An 11,679-nucleotide genomic window follows, 5' to 3' on the forward strand; every position below is an offset into this window, starting at 1 on the left:
ATTTATTTACAGTAGATTGCTCATTTTTTAAAAAAATTACTAATTTTGACAAAATTTATTTCTGAATAATTAATATACTTAGGATTTCAATGATAGTGGGAAAAGTAAATAAATTGCAGTTATGAACATGGGTACCATTCTAAACTGAATCTGTGGACTTGGAATGAACACTGCAATAGAGCATTCTATATTTAAAATCCTAAAAATACAACATTAGAATTAATACAAAGGGTATCTCACACTGAACCTGAATCCTTTGAAGCTTAGCTTGCTGTTGTGGGTGTTTGTGAGTCATCCCTTTATTTTGATTTTTTTTAACATTCTATATAGTAGAAAGGAAATGTTCTTTAATGGTATTGAACTCAATATGTAAGATGCTATGGGTGGCAGTCAGCAAATATTTACAATTAAAAGTGGCTCCTTCTTGGATCAAGCCATAGATCTATCTAGCCCAGCAGTTCTCAAAATGTGTTCTGGTAACTCCTGAGGATCCCAGAAGCTCTTCCAGTAGATCTGCAAAATCAGATAAATAAATATTTTTAAATCCCTCAGTTTTAATTTGTAATACGTAAATATCAATAGATACAACCCACATAAACCAAAGCATTTTGGGACATCACAGTAATTTTTAAGAATGTAAAGGAGTCCTGAGATCAAAATGTTTGATTACCTTTAAACTAGTTCAATATTTTGTATCCTACAATATTTAGGAAATAAATTTTAAAAAAATCTCCCTAGTAGTTGGTATTCTGATTTCATTCAGGAGACAGTATTTAGTTATCAGAATTGGTACCTGCTGATAAAAAATTCTATATTCTCCAATAATTTGTCCAGCGCAGGGGTGGGTTCTGGTTGGCACTATTGCCAGTTCGCTCATGCGTGTGCTTGATGCGCGCTGTGTGCGCATGCACAGTGCAATAGAAATTGTTCTGCACATGCACAGAACTAAAAAAAAAATATGGCAATGAAGGTTTGGGTCGCTGCTGGTTTCAGAGACCCTGGCCGCCAAACCACGACTGGTTCGGCTGAACCAGTCCGAACTGGTAGGAACCCCTCACTAGTCCAGCGTCCATTTAAACACATTTAACTGTAGCTATTTCCAGCCATTGTAAAAGCAAATTTAGGTAATTTTCCATGCTATGTGTCTTCAGTTGCCAACCTCTGTAATTATATTGCTCCATTCTGTTTTATTTTTTGTTTATCACAATCATTTATGTCAGTTACTTTTCCAAGGAAGAGGAAAAAGCAACAATGAAGCAGTTGTGGAGCTCCTTTTTCTAAAGTCACAGCATATTACTTTATTTCTTATTCTAGGGGCAGCCCCCCCCCCCCAATAGATTGATTGGGAAACACAACAAACATTACAGCATCTAGGTAGGTTTATAGAAATAGTATATTTGGCAAATAATTATCCATAGTATTTTTAACTTGTCTTTATTCTTCTATCTTGTAAACAGAGAGCAATTTAGTGGAAATACTATTGCACACTATCTCTTTTCTTACTAGGGTATCATTTTACTCCATCCCTTCTAATGTTTAAGACATTACTCTCATGGCTCTTGAAACTAAATACCCAATAGCTTCCTTCATCAGCTTTTTCCATATACATTCAGCTTGCCTAAGCAGAGAATGTTAAAGTGTCCTTGAAATTCTAGCCCTAGTTTTTAAAGTAAATGAATTTTGTCAACCTGTTGCTATAAAGGTACTCAATTTACAACCATTTTAACAACCATTCAAATACAATGGCATTGAAAAAAAGTGACAAAAAGGCAAATCCCTGCACTTAGAACCACTGCAGGGGCCCTGTGAACAAAATTTGGGTACTTGGCAACCAGCATGTATTTACAATGGTTGCAGCATCCTGGAATAATGTGATCGCAATTTTCTCAAGGAGTTTCTGACAAATAAGGTGTATTTCCTTAATAATTTTGCAAAAAAAAAAAAATGTTAAGCACAGTTGACTTAACTGTATCACTTAAAATGTTCCAGTTCTAATAATAATGCAATCAATAGAAAATATTTATTATTTTTGTGTTTCCTGAACCTGTAACTTATGCATAAAATAGCAAATGATTCCATAGAGCTACCCAAAAATATCTCCTGAGTTTTAGAGGAGTTTGGAAGTTGCAATCTGAGAATTTGCTTCTATCCAAACACAGTATGGAATCTGATGCAGTCTTATGTTTTTATCAGAGAATTGAATATTTTTTCATAAAGTGGTTCTTCTGTGTGGAATTGACCCTACATATCATCAAAATTATGAAGATATGACTAATTTCTCCAACCAAGAGAAGATTGGATGAGAGCTGCTGCAGTGTCCAGTGCTTAAGGTATGTACCAGACCTTCAAACATATATATTTCTCTAATGAGACTGAATAAACCCTGTACTGTGGGAATTCCCTGCACACATGTAAAGGGTAAATCATCCAGTCATCCTAGAAGAATTATATCCACATAGATATTCCAGTGAAAGTCGTCATTCAGGGTCCAGAATTCATGCTAGATCACATTCACAGAATCAGAAAGAAATCTATATATAGAAAATGTCAAATCAAGTGCATTGCTCCTTTTTAAAATAATTGTTATTCAGTTATTTATCTGCAATGATCAGATAATATTATTTTCTTTAGTTAATCACATGATTAACTGCTTTAGAAGAATAGGTAATAGGATATAATTTCTGTTTTACAAAACAAGGAAAGGTTATTTCCATGGGCAGAAGAAAATAGTGGCTTGATCTAGCTGATGCAAGCATTTGAGTTATTGGTGGAATTCACAGATGTAGAGCATGTATCAATAACGTTTGGTACAAAGGAATCACAGTTATTACATGATGAATGGATTGGAAGGACCCATAGAGTTGATTAATCCATGATTAGTATCCCCAGTTCAATTAGGAATCCACTAATATACCGTCTGCGGCATATGGCTATCCATACTCTGCTTAAGCACCTCAAGTAAAGCAAAGTTCATATGCTTCTAAAACAGTAGATGCCACTGTTATGAGATTTCTCCTGATGTTCAATTGAAATTGATTTCTTGTAACACTGGGGATTAGTTCAGGCAATCTTTAAAAGTCAAGGTTGATTCAAAGTCATATAAACATAGTTTCTTCTCTGACCTTAAACATGCCTTTTTGGGCTGTAGTGGTTAATGTATTGCTATAGGAAACTAAGAAAACCATTTTTGTCTTCATTTCTCCCAAAACATTGTTAAGAAAAGTAGCATATAAGCAGATTTTGATTTCTTATTAGCCCCATATGTTTTTAGTGGCAAGTGAAACACTTTTAAAAAGTGCTTGTTAAATTTCTCACTGACTGAATTTAAATATAGGACAATGAAAAAGTAACATTAACAAATAGAACCATAAATATTAAGGAGAATGGGTTTTTGAATGCCTTTGATTTCTACTGTTAAAAGAATTTTCTGAAAAGTAAAACTAAGGATGAAGTGTTTTAAAAGATCTTTAGCTATATAAATATTTTACAATATTTGTCTTCCAAATTTGAAAATTTTGACTTCAGGTTTCCCTGTTTTTACCCAACAAACTATTGATTACATCCCTTCCAACTGTAAACACCTATCTCTGATCTGCTTCTCTAGTTTGAATTTGCTTTTTACCATTTAAATATATTTACATAATTTTCCACTTCAATGTACATCTCAAATGTGACTCATTTGCCCAGCAATGAATGTGGTAAAAGAAAGTGGATAAAAAAAATTGGAACCTCTCTTCCTTCATTCCATTGATACTTTTAGAAAAGCTTTAAAATATAGCTGTCCTTCATCTTTTCCCCCATGTGAGCCAATTGTTTTGCTTCCTGTATTTAATCTTACTTTGATTATTGTTGTGATCTTTAAGAGTTTATTATTATGCATCTTTATGTTACTTACTTTTTTTACTGTTAACATTTATGATTATTTATTCATTGATTGACAATTTTAGACTGGGAGTATGCACTGTAATATATAATGAATGAATGAATGAATGAATGAATGAATGAATGAATGAATGAATGAATGAATGAATGAATGAATGAATGTGAGATTGATTATGCACCATTAAGTTCGTATCAAAATTTAGCAACAAGATGGATAGATTTTCTCCATGATATTGTGTCCCTAAGATGGTTTTCCAGGACTTCCAACAGTACATTCATCACCATTGCAACTAAGTTCATCCACCTTGTTGGTGGTCATGCTCTTTTCTTCCATCTTTCCTAGTATCTTTGAGGGTAACGGTTAGTTCTCCAAGTTTGTGGGTTGCTTTCCTAATATTTCATTATTAGACTAGGTAACATCTTCAGTGGAGTTTCGGGACTTTTCTAGAGGGAGAGGGAAATTTGAGCCTGGTTATCCATGTGTTGTGGCCCAGCAGGAGCCATTGGAACTTCAAACAGACTCTGATAGTGCGGGACCCTATGAGTCGGCTCTGGAAAATGTGGAGGACCCTGGACAGGGTTACGACTCTGAGCAGGGACCAGAGAGGCTGGCTGGCCACCAGGAGGCGCCTGAGGCATGGAGCAGCAATGAAAGCCAAAGGGAGTGTGCCCATGACGTCAGGCCTTGGAGCAGTGGGGAGGAGACAAGGGGTTGGTCCTGGACGCCAGGCAACGGTGGGCAGATAGATGCAGAGAACAACTACGCAGATACAGAAGATAATTGGACCCAGGTGGTTGTAATTAGGCTCCTCTCAAGAGACTATATAAGGAGAGACTTTGAGAGGAGACTGTTTGCAGGATTCAACTTCATTACCAACGCTGGAGAAGCTCGTGTGTATATTTCTTATCTTGGAAATCTGGATTGCTGCCAAGATCTGGTCAGTGTGTTGATTTACTGTGAATAAATCGTCTAGCAGTAATCTTGTCTTGGAGTGCCTTAGTGTACAGAAAGGGGGGGTCAGAACATTTATGTATCAAGTGAGAACTTGGTATTGATTGTATTGTACTGATCATCTATTTATTTGTTTTCTTGGCTTTCTGTAGTATTCTTAAATGTTTTCTTCAACACTGAAGTTCAGAAGTATCAATACTCTTCCTAGCTTATTTTTTTCAAAATCTAACATTCACTTCCATAGAGTCTCATGGGAAATTCCATTGCTTGCATTGTTCTGATCTTTGTAGGTATCAGGGCAACAGAATATCTTTTCCAAGGCCTTCATGGGTGCGTATAAAGTACTGATCTGTGATGTGCTTCTTCATTGTTTAAACCCTTTGTTGCTGAAGATTAACTCTAAATGACAGAAGCTATCTCCAACTTTTGTAACTTCATTGTCAATTTTTAAGTGTATCCAGTAGTAGTTTACCATTGCCTTCTCCCACACAATATTAATTGATGCCTTTGCCATTGTCACCAAAGTGATAGTTGGCCTCCACCAACTTGCTATCTTGTTGCTATCTGATACAGTTGTCTGCTTGCTTTATCTGAATGAATATACCTAGAGTGCCCCGGTTGGGAATATATACTCTTGGCATACACTCCTGATGTTCTTTGTGTATCACTTCCATCCACAACCACCTACCAGAATAAGGCAGCACAAAAGGACTTAGGAGGAAATTAATGAGGGTTAACCACAAATAAAATACTTAAGAATGTGCTTCAGAAAGTGGGAGGATATACAGTAAATCACAACTTAGACTAGATAGAAAAAGCTAGGAAGCAGATGGCTGCCCGGGAATATGCATTCCATATGGACATTAACATAGACTTGAGTATGTTCCTAAGCTTTCATAAATGCTCTGGGAATGGTTCCAGGTCGATATATCCTTTGTGAAAGCCAGTACTGAGAAAGGTGCTGGCCGAGAAATACAAGGCAATACATTTCCTCAGTAATTATTCACCTACTCTGGCCTTGAAGTTTATAAAGTTATGATAACTACTATCTGATTGTCACACTAGAATAACAGCTTTTTATTTTGAATGAATGTCTCATAGCTGAAGATGAATTCTTAAGTGATTCGTGTGCCAGGCCCTTTGACCAGTGATTTAAACACCAGTGGCTCTGAAAATAAAACACTAGTCCCCCAGGTATATTTATTCCTCTTTTTTTAGCTTTACTGAACAAACGTTATCAAGCAACAACCTTGAATCCATGGTGCAAAGGCAAAAAAGATAGAAAATCTAGGCGAAATAGCTGACCTAACATTCCTAATACAAAAAATAGAAAGGTAGGTGTTGGTATCAAAAAAATAATGATAATTTAACACTTTAAAGAGATTGAAGTTGGATATCAGAGAAACTATGGTAATTTATTACTTTTTTGTTGCTATAGCCAATCTTTATTGAAAGATTCCCTATTGCTGTAAAAACCTTTTAATAAAGTTTGAATCATCTCAACATTTTCTTTTGACCCAGACCATGATGTATGTTATTAAAGAAGTTAAAGAAGAAGTAACCATTTTCAAAACTATGTATTTACTCTTCTGAACTTGAAGCATATTTTACAGGACAAAATACAATCTTTTATTCTAGGAAAACATTTTGGGTGAAAAAAATATTGATTTATAAAATTACTTGGCTCATAATGGTTTGAACCCATTAGACCCATTTAGAAGGGTCTTCCATAATGAATGAAGACATATGGCTTAACTGTACAACTTAATAATAATTCTCAAATTGGATATGTTCCAGCCTCCTCCTTTCTGAGATCTAAATAAAATCTTTACATGATGACAGAATCCAGCTGTACATCCAAGAATGTGAGTTGTTTGGTTGGATCTTTGCCATTAATGCATTAAACAAAATGATATCCTCATTATGGGTTTGGCTTGGGGAACTTATTATTACTTTCTGTAGCACCTTTTAAAGAAGTTTATTTCAATTCCTCATGAGTCTATTAATGCCAAAGATTTTGTTCTTTTTAGGCAGGAGGAGACTGCAGCAATAAAAACAACAAAACTATTTGTCATATATCTGAAGTAGGATAAGATTTAAAAGCTATATTATTACCTTTGTTTCCAAAATGACAAAGAATATACTGGAACACTTTTCTGGTTTTGTTTTTAGCTTCTGAATTGCATTAACAATACAAATAAAGACCACTTTCTCTGTAAGGATTCATTTCTCTTTTATTATTTTTAAAATTATGCTGCTGGAACAAAGTATTCATTTAAGCTTATATTGTAAAACATATAATGCCTCCTTCTGCTTCTGTTGAAAACAACCAGAAATGAGCAAGGTCTGTTATAACCTGAAAAGAGTTTTTTTTTTATTCAAAACCATGTTGAAGAGACATCACACATATAATACATAATTTAAACTGTTCTCCTCCCCACATATTATGGGGGACATACTGCTTAGTTGGTTGATTGGTTGTTTATTTGAAAAAATATTTTTATTATGATTATTTAGATAATTTGATAAACTCATCCATATTAACATTTAGTTTACAAAAGCTTCTGGCCATTTAATCTGTTATTTCCATCCTGATAATATTTCATATTAGAAATATTTAGCCATTTCTTGATTGGCAGAAAATTTGAACATAGGTAGAACAACTTCTTGAAAAAATACATATACTGGTAGGCATAACAATATTCTAAAAATTATATTGTTTACTTAGATAAAAAGTCAGCTCATTTTAGTAATATATAGGTTCCTAGTTTTATCTTCACAACTTTGTGAATTACATAAAAGATGGGTTTTTGCTGTAGTTTGAATATAATGCTATCATGAGAAAACTTCATTTGATAATGTATCATAATAAGCCAGAATGAATGGTTCCTACATTATGCTAAGCAAAAAATAAGCCGTAGTTATTATTTACAGAGTTATTAAACAGGTTTATATGTCCACTCGTACACAAGTGACTCTGGGTGGCTTATAACATTAAGATCCTTAACATACAAATCATAAAACCGCACACCTCATTGTAGTCTGTTTCAAATCTATACTAAGTCATGTTGACTGACCTTAATTGATTGGGTTCATTTCATATGTTAAGTTAAACCAACATGTTTTTGACTTAACATATGTAAATGTTTGTGTGCTGTATATGTAAGATATAAACTGGCCAGCCGGTGGTCAACTTTGAGCTTTTAAACTGATCATTGAATTTCTGCCTTCCTGTGTCTAGGCTTAAGCTGTAACCTTTTCTAATACTATACAGGTAGTCCGTGTTTAACAACTGCCCTGTTTAGTGACCTTTTAAAATTATTACTGGGTATCATTAGTATATTGATGACACTTTATCCTATAGCACATGATGATTGTCCTAATGCCCTTAAAAGTATAATTACCAAGCTTCTTAAGCATAGATTATGAAACTATGTACGGATAAATTTGTTTCCAAACCTTATTTTATAGAAACAGATCAGAAGTCTACCATGTTTAACAGAATCAAAAATACTGTATATTCTGGAGAAAGAGAAATTACGTGAGGATGTGCTCCAGCATGAGCCTGAAATCTTGGAAGAGCAAACCTTTGGTCCCGGTGACTGACTCAGATTGGATCCTGCAACATTATCCTGGAAATGTATATTTGCTTTCATTTGCGAGTATAAAGAATTATGAGATGCCCTAGGCAAATGTGAAGCCATTAATTATCTCTACTGGAAAACTCAATCTAAGATGGGAATGTTGGCATTCACATTTTGACGTCTTAAAGAATTTACAATCCCACATAATACACTGGGCAACAATAGACAGTGGTCAAAAGCATTGTACAAAGTACAAAGACCATGAAGACATTTATTTTTGAAATGATATGTGGATTTTTCACAGTATACTTTAAAAAACTCTAGCATGGATTGATTTTGGCAAGCTGTGTGTGTATCTCACACATATAGTGCTTACATATACACATCCACATAAAAAAGTGGTGAGAGAAAATATTTTAAGACTGTTTTCAGTGGGAGTTGACAACCCAAGTTGGCAAAGCAAGAAACTGGGCAGCATACAAGAATGTACGTTTGTAATCTTTGGGGGTGGGGTCATTTTACATTCAGTTGAAATTTCAAATCTGGCTTCTAAAACTGTACAAAAGAAAATTTGAGAAGGATGTAAACTCGTTTTTAAACATTTCAGTTCTTATAACAACCAGATGGAATGGAAATAGTTCTGGTATCATGATAGAATCACTGTTACTAGGTGATCATTAAGAGAGACAAAGCCAGCTATCTCGCAATATCTCTGCTGCAACTTGATTAAACTGATTTGAGACATGGGTATGGGTTAGCATATCATTTGAATGTAGGTATAGGTTTATTCAGAAAACCATGGTTAAATAAATTGTTATATGTGTAGAGTTTTTTTCTTTTTGAAAGAAATGTCAAAGTTAATAATGTACTCATCAACTTAAGTAAGATTTGTACTTACTAATTAACTTAATTAATGCTTGAATTGTTCCTATTTCTAGTTTTTATTTTATACTTAATTCTGCAGCTGATTTTATTGCATAGTATGGATTGCGGCGTTGTTGCCACACTGGAGGGCCGCTCATGTATCCTTGGCCTAATCAAAAGGAAAACACCAGACATAATTCCTCGGCATGAGCCAGCTTCGAATGAACATCAAAGGTCTCTTTTATTAGAAAAGTTAGTTACAGCGTCATCAAAAAGGAGCGTATCAAAAGGCATATATAATCACACATGGTACAAGTAAACTAATGAAAAATCACAGCATTCTACAAATAAACCAATAGAAAATCACATCATGGCAAAGGGTGGGCAAAGGGGGAATAGAAAGTTACAGCACAGCATAGGGGGGAGAAAGGGCAGGTGTGGGAGTAACTGGCTCACATAGTTCATGTTACATGAGGCTGCATAGTGAGTCCTGACGGTTAAGCTGGAAAGATGTTTCTGGTGCGATGTTTTTGCATCCCTGTGTATGTGTGTTTCAGACAGCAGAAACTGCCCTGCACACAAACACCCGGAATGGATTCCAACAATGGATCTTTGTACATTACCTTGAGGGAAATAATTCGTTCACCACTGTCAAACCATTCACTACGGCTGCATTACTATTAAGTCTTATCATCTTTCCTATCTCCCATCTCCCACTTATGACTGCATGACTGTAACTTTGTTGCTTGTATCCTTACAGTTTATATTGATATTGATTGGTTCCTGATTGCTTATTTGTACCCTATGGCTATCATTAAGTGCTGTACCTTATGATTTTTGATGAATGCATCTTGTCTTTTTATATACACTGAGAGCATATGCACCAAAGACAAATTCCTTGTGTGTCCAATCACACTTAGCCAATAAAGAATTCTATTCTATTCTATTTTAGTTTTGTTTTTGAATTAGAATTTGATTATGTCTTTATCTGATAATCTAAAGGATTTAATCATAGGATGGTGGAAATTGTACTTTCAGTAAAAATAATAATAACAAATTTAGCCATTTAATTCTAAACTAATTTTGATTTGTTTAACTAGATGAACAGTCACAGGTCATTGGAAGTTCATTCACTTTATATGAAAAGAGTTTCAAGTACAATCCATGGACTGTGGAAGACACCTGTCTTGAAATCAAGAGAATTGCTGTCCGTTAGTAGTAAATTTTAAAAATGGACCAATTATTAAGTTAATGTAAGACTCTTTATTGGGTTCCTATGCAGTTAAAATGAGCATCGATTAATAGAACAGGGAGGACAGTTATAGTAATTTTTTAGGTTTCAGTTGCATATTTTTCTTTTGTTGCTTTTTTGCAGTATTATGGCTCATATTGCATTTTGCAGTACTATGAGCAAAGAGCTTCCCTAGTGAAATCAGATAGAATCTCATATAAACTTGGCCCTTGATCCAGAATGTGAATGATTAAATGTTGTGACTAGTCAAAGTAAAAAAAAACAACGAAAATTCTTGTGTTAGAATGGAGCAATTCATTCATTCATCTTTAAGCGTTTCTTAAGAAAAACAAACCTGTTCTCTGTCCTGGGATAAAACATATCCTATTGTTATGCCAGCCAAATGGATAATATGTTTAGGAAGGGGGGGGGAGTATAAACAAGCAGAAGTCTAATGAAAAGTGACCAGGATCTCTAGAAACTCCAGAGTTGAGCTCTACAGTTGAGCTCTGTCAAGTATGTTTATGCACCATACAGATGTAAAAGAAATCACTGACCTCAGTATGATGACAACCTGTGTCGGTACATTTTTCCCGCTGCAATTACACTATGCCAATCCACAATCCTTCCAGCAGGTATCCCAAACTCTTATGCTGTTCCAGAAACATTGTTTTAGGAGCACAGGAAAATGGGAAATTATATCATATGGAGCCTATGTATATCTCTCAGGGTGAGATAGCAGTTAGACTTATATACCGCTTCATAGGGCTTTCAGCCCTCTCTAAGCGGTTTACAGAGTCAGCATATTGCCCCCAACAACAATCCGGGTCCTCATTTTACCCACCTCGGAAGGATGGAAGGCTGAGTCAACCCTGAGCCGGTGAGATTTGAACAGCCGAACTGCAGAACTGCAGTCAGCTGAAGTAGCCTGCAGTGCTGCATTTAACCACTGCGCCACCTCGGCTCCTTTTGAGATGCCTCAAAAGAGCAAAAGTGTTCCAGTTACACCTAAAGGTTGGGGAAATACTTACGCCTTGTAGGGCAACTCTCACCTTGATAGCAGCATATTCCACCACACTGCTGGTGAAAGGGTTATGTTTTAAATAAAAGGCCAATTGTAAAGGACACTGTATTGTAGATATTCTTATTTATCTGCATAGTGAAAT

General features: G+C 35.2%; 1 long non-coding RNA gene across 1 annotated transcript; it reads left to right on the forward strand.

Moving 5' to 3' along the window:
* The first annotated feature begins 1,060 nt into the window (after positions 1–1,060).
* On the forward strand, positions 1,061–10,215 carry LOC148043583 (uncharacterized). The gene is made up of 3 exons (XR_015698018.1): positions 1,061–1,374; positions 2,194–2,330; positions 8,306–10,215. It is a non-coding gene; the product is annotated as an uncharacterized LOC148043583 (long non-coding RNA).
* The last annotated feature ends 1,464 nt before the right edge of the window (positions 10,216–11,679 follow it).

Source organism: Thamnophis sirtalis, unplaced genomic scaffold (assembly GCF_051295495.1).
Source record: "Thamnophis sirtalis isolate CommonGarterSnake01/CBP01778 unplaced genomic scaffold, rThaSir2_p1.2 scaffold_11, whole genome shotgun sequence".
NCBI classification, from domain to species: domain Eukaryota; kingdom Metazoa; phylum Chordata; class Lepidosauria; order Squamata; family Natricidae; genus Thamnophis; species Thamnophis sirtalis.